Source organism: Scyliorhinus torazame, unplaced genomic scaffold (assembly GCF_047496885.1).
Source record: "Scyliorhinus torazame isolate Kashiwa2021f unplaced genomic scaffold, sScyTor2.1 scaffold_979, whole genome shotgun sequence".
In the NCBI taxonomy this organism is placed as follows: Eukaryota; Metazoa; Chordata; class Chondrichthyes; order Carcharhiniformes; family Scyliorhinidae; genus Scyliorhinus; species Scyliorhinus torazame.
Window position 1 is genome coordinate 49,882 of NW_027308706.1, and position 6,197 is coordinate 56,078.

Sequence of the window (6,197 nt, forward strand, 5' to 3'; positions counted from 1 at the left end):
AATGGTAAGTTGGGGGTGGCTGACATCAATTAAATTCCAGATAACAAGATCAGATAACAGAAATCTTCAGTTTGCATTTCTATTGTGCCTTTCACACCCACAGGACGTCCCAAAGTGGTTTACAGCCAAAGAAGTGCTTTTGAAGTGCAGTCACTGTTGTAATGTAGGAAACACAGCAGCCAATTTACACACAACAAGATCCCACACACAGCAATGTGATAATGAGCAGATGATCTGTTTTTAGTGATGTTGATTGAGGGATAAATATTGACCGGGACACCGGGGCTAACTCCCCTGCTCTTCTTCAAAATAGTGGCTGTGGGAACTTTTACACCCACCTGAGAGGGGTAGACAGGGCCTCAGTTTAACATCTTATTTGAAAGAAAGCTGTTGTGACAGGGCAGCACTCCCTCAATGCTGGGATGAGGAATGTTGGAACTGGCTTTTGTCCACAGGACCCTAACTGGGAATTAAACGTCTGACTCAGAGGTGATAGTGCTGCCCACTGAGCCAAGGCAGACACTAGTTAGAAAGAAAAAGTTATACTTTAAAACCCTCCACCCGTACTCACTCTTCCATCGGACAGCAGATACAAAAGTTTGAGAGCACGCAAGAACAGTTCAAAACCAGCTTCTTCCCTGCTGTTACCAGACTCCTAAACTACCCACTTGTGGACTGATCTGATTAACACTGCACCCCTGTATGCTTCACCCGATGCTGATGTTTATGTAGTTACATTGTGTACCTTGTTGCCCTATTATGTATTTTCTTTTCTTTTATTTTCATGTACTTAATGATCTGTTGAGCTGCTCACAGAAAAATACTTTTCACTGTACCTCGGTACACGTGACAATAAACAAATCCAATCCAATCCTTTACCTCCAGTGCCTAAATCTAATACTTAAAGACCCAGTATAAATAATAAATGAATTTGACTGACAATTGTTGAGGTGTTTTAGAGCCACACGTTTTGACTTTCCACTGGCTCCTCTGGAACCTTTCTGTCTATATCTCGTGTCAATGACAGTCAGGCGATGGAGCTGAGGCTCAATTTAGCTGAGAATAATGGGGCCTGTGTCTCAAGTTGGGAAACTGTCACAGTGTGTCGCAGTAATAGGGAGGCAGGAAGGCGCTGAAGGACTGACTGGGAAATGGGCCTCCAACCAATTGTTACATCGGTCACTATTCCGATCCCAGACCAGACCCCAACAGTGGCTGAGATACTGGACCAAAACCCCAATATTTCAGTTCATTTGTGTGACTGTGTGGAATGAATGATTCGCTCCAGGAGTGATTGCATGAAGGAATAGGGCTTGGTTATTTTTAAAATAAAACTTTATTGTGGCTACAATATTAAACATTTTAACTTCACACCCAAAACAACAGCTTACAATTACCCATTTAAACATTACTACTCAATCTCCCCTTAAACAACAGGAAAAGAAAGATACAGCTCTCAATCTGTCTCACTGTGGGAGAATTATGGACCCAGATTTCAACCCCTCTCTCCAATTCTTTCACCAAAAACTGCTCTTTAAAGATTTTAAAAATGTCTTTCTGCCTTCCTCGGTTGCACCCAGCAATGACCTCATCTCCCCAAGCTGGAAAACAAATGATCTCTGACGGCTGCCCCAGAGGGCTGTGGAAGCTGAGTCATTGAGTGTGTTTAAAGCAGAGGCTGACAGATTTCTAAATCCCAATAACACAAAGGGATATGGGGACAGTGTGGGAAAAAGCCATTGAAGTGGATGATCAGCCATGATCGTATTGAATGGTGGAGCAGGCTCGATGGGCTGAATGGCCAACTCCTGCTCCTATGTTCCAATGGTACAAAGATAGGTAGGAAAGTAAATTGTGAAGGACACATAAGGAGACTAAAGTGATTTAGATAGGTTAAATGAGTGGGAAAAAATCTGCCAAATGGTGTATAATAAGGGAAAAATGTGAAATTGTCCATCTTGGTAGAAAGAATTTAAAAAGCTTATGATCGAAATGGTGAGAGATTGCAGAGCTCTGAGATTCAGAGGGATCTGGGTGTCCAAGAGCATGAATCACAAAAGGTGAGTATACAGGCACAGCAAGTAATTAGGAAAGCTAATAGACTGTTATTGTTTATTGTGAGGGGAATTGAATACAAAAGTAGGGAGGTTATGCTTCAGCTATACAGGACATTGGTGAGACCACATCTGGAGCACTTGTGTGCAGTATTGCTCTCATTTAAGGAATGATGTAAATGTGTTGGAAGCAGTTCAGAGAAGGTTTACTGGACTCATACCGGGAATTGGAGGCTGGTCTTATGAGGAATGATTGGACAGGCTGGGCTTGTGTCCGATGGAGTTTAGGTGACTTGATTGAACCGTATAAGATCCTGAGGGGCCTTGACAGGGTGGATGTGGAAAGGATATTTCCCCTTGTGGGAGAATCTTGGGGTCACTTTAAAAGTAATAACTTGTCCATTTACTCTCTTGGCTACATCGAGGGCATCTTGAAACCCATCGTACAAGGTACGCCCAGCTTCTGTCGTGACACGACGGACTTCCTACAGAAACTCAGCAACCATGGACCAGTTGAAACAGGAACATTCCTCGTCACAATGGACGTCTCGGCACTCTACACCAGCATCCCCCATGATGACGGCATTGCTGCAACAGCCTCAGTACTCAACACTGACAACTGCCAATCTCCAGACGCAATTCTGCAACTCATCCGCTTCATTCTGGATCACAACGTCTTCACCTTCGACAATAAGTTCTTCATCCAGACGCACGGAACAGCCATGGGGACCAAACTCGCACCCCAATACGCCAACATCTTCATGCACAAGTTTGAACAGGACCTACTCACCGCACAGGACCTCAACCGACGTTATACACCAGATACATTGATGACATTTTTTTCCTTTGGACCCACGGCGAAGAATCACTGAAACGACTGCACGATGACATTAATAAGTTCCATCCAACCATCAGACTCACCATGGACTACTCTCCAAAATCAGTTGCATTCTTGGACACACTCGCCTCCATCAAGGACGGTCACCTCAGCACTTTGCTTTACCTCACGATGCTCCACTTCTCCAGCTTCCACCCTAAACACATTAAAGAAGCCATCCCCTATGGACAAGCTCTCCGTATACACAGGATCTGCTCAGACGAGGAGGAGCGTAACAGACATCTACAGACGTTGAAAGATGCCCTCGTACGAACGGAATATGGCACTCGACTCATCGATCAACAGTTCCAATGCGCCACAGCAAAAAACCGCGCCGACCTCCTCAGAAGACAAACATGGGACACAACCGACAGAATACCCTTTGTCGTCCAGTACTTCCCCGGAGCGGAGAAACTACGTCATCTTCTTCACAGCCTTCAACACGTCATTGATGACGATGAACATCTTGCCAAGGTCATCCCCACACCACCACTACTTGCCTTCAAACAACCGCGCAACCTCAAACAAACCATTGTTTGCAGCAAACTACCCAGTCTTCAGAACAGTGACCACGACACCACACAACCCTGCCATGGCAATCTCTGCAAGACGTGCCAGATCATCGACAAGGATACCACTATTACACGTGAGAACACCACCCACCAGGTACGCGGTACATACTCGTGCGACTCGGCCAACGTTGTCTACCTCATACGCTGCAGGAAAGGATGTCCCAAAGCGCGGTACATTGGCGAGACCATGCAGACTCTGCGACAACGAATGAACGGACATCGCGCAACAATCACCAGGCAGGAATGTTCCCTTCCAGTTGGGGAACACTTCAGCAGTCAAGGGCATTCAGCCTCTGATCTCCGGGTAAGCGTTCTCCAAGTCGGCCTTCAGGACGCGCGACAACGCAGAATCGCCGAGCAGAAACTTATAGCCAAGTTCCGCACACATGAGTGCGGCCTCAACCGGGACCTGGGATTCATGTCGCATTACATTCATCCCCCACCATCTGGCCTGCGAAATCCTACCAACTGTCCTGGCTTGATACAATTCACACCTCTTTAACCTGGGGTTACCCCCATCTCTGGATCTGTAAAGATTTAATCACCTGCTAATGGTCGCATTCCAAGCATTGTTTGGCATCTTTGAATTTGTCTATATATGTGTTTCTGGAACATACCTCTTCATTCACCTGAGGAAGGAGCAGCGCTCCGAAAGCTAGTGACATCGAAACAAACCTGTTGGACTTTAAGTTGTAAGACTTTGTACTGTGCTCACCCCAGTCCAACGCCGGCATCTCCACATCATTGTCCATTTAAGGCAGAGGAGAACTTTTTTCTCGGAGAGTCGTGAGTCTTTGGAACTCTCTTCCTCAAAAGGCAGTGGAAGCAGAGTCTTTGAATATTTTTATGGCAGAGCTGGACAGATTCTTGATAAGCAAGGGGATGAAAGGTTATCGGGGGGTTTCAGGAATGTGGAGTTGAGGTTTCAATCAGATCAGCCGTGAACTTATTGATTGGTGGAGCAGGCTCGAGGGGCCGAGTGGCCTACTCCTGCTCTTAATTCATATGTTATCACATCCTTTATAATAGATTGTAGCATTTTCCCTCCTACTGATGTCAGGCTAATAGGTCTGTGGTTCCCGTTTTCTCTCTCTCCTTAAATAGTGGGGATACATTTCCCACCTTCCAACCTGCAGGAACCATTCCAGAATCTATTGAATTTTGAAAGATGATCACCAATGTATCCATTATCCCTAAAGCCACATCTTTGGTGTTGAAAGAGGACCGGCTCTCCGTGTTATTGACCAGAGGCTGAGTGAGCTGACTCAATATCTGTCAGCTCATGAGGCCGAGCTGCAAACACCATGAAGGGACTCGATGATCCAGAGGAGAGACACCTGAACGTTGAGCAAGATGCCTCCTCAGCAAGCTAAGAATTGAATCCTTGGAAAACCGGCCGAGTGATGTCGGGGACTCCTGGAGGACTTGGAGAACCGAGGGTCAGAGAAAGAACATCTAGTTGTCGGCCAGCCAGAAGGTGTGGAGGGTGAGGCTCCCGTGAGGTTCTTCGAGGACCGGCTGCCACGTTTTCTCCAGCTGAATGTGAAGACTGGGTGTTTCAAATTAGAATGGGCATCGGATCCTGTCTTTGAGGGCGAGGGATATTTTTCATCCCAGGACTGTAGTCATTCACTTCCACAACTTGAAAGATCGGCAGAAGGTCCTGGAGACGGGGACGGTGAGGTGGGACCTGGCTCCATGAGGGAGTGAGGATTTCCTTCTTCCAGGACTTTCCGGCAGCCACACAAACGAAACATCAAGGCTTTGATTAAGTTTGAAGGGAACTCAAGGCTGTGGGAGTGAATTATGTCGCTTTATCCTGTGACCCTGAAAATTATATCCGACAACTCTGGCAAGTCTTTCAATAATCCAACTACTGCCTTGGCCTGCGTTCAATCCATGAAGGACAAGGATTGGAGCGATGATTTGCAGCTCAGACTAACTCAGGCTCTAATCCGAACTCTTTCCCTGTCATGGTGTTGTCTGAATTTATTATCTTTTATCCTATTGAAGGGAGTTCTGTGAGCGCCGATTAAATGTCTTCTCCTCGAGTGTTACAGTAACTCGTATTATCTTATCTAGGGCCGTGTCTTTCTACTATTATCCGAGCGTTAATCATGGCAGAACCGCGTGGTGCCATTGCCGAAGGGTGGGTGGTGGTGGATGCAGGTCTTCATGGGTGGGTCTAAAATGCGGGAGGGACCTTCGATCCCCATTCCCTTGTTGGTCCTTCTTTTCTTCTCCCCATTTTGGAGAAGATATCCTGAGGGTAATAACAGTCTGGCCGTGGGGTTAATCCTCTGGGTCCTCAGTCTTATTGAGGAATGTCCCCTTGGATCTATTGTGGTGGTGATTCTTTTGTATTTTTGTTATTATGGGAGGGTTTATGTGTTGTTGACTTTATCCTACTCTGGTACAGACAGGGCTATTATCCGGGAAAGGAGCAGTTTGGGGAAACTTTGGTGCTTCTGGTGTAAAGTGAATTGGAGGAAGGGGGTAATGGTGCACACCCGATTGTGATGTGAAAATCTGTTCTTGTCTCTCTGTCGCCTAACTAATGGCGGCAGTTAATCTGCAAATTTTCCCAGGGAATGTACGGGGCATCCATCACCCTATCAGAAGGAAAAATATCCTCTCCTTTCTTAAGGAGAAAGTCGACATAACCTTAGTGCAGAAAACTCATCTGGATGATGA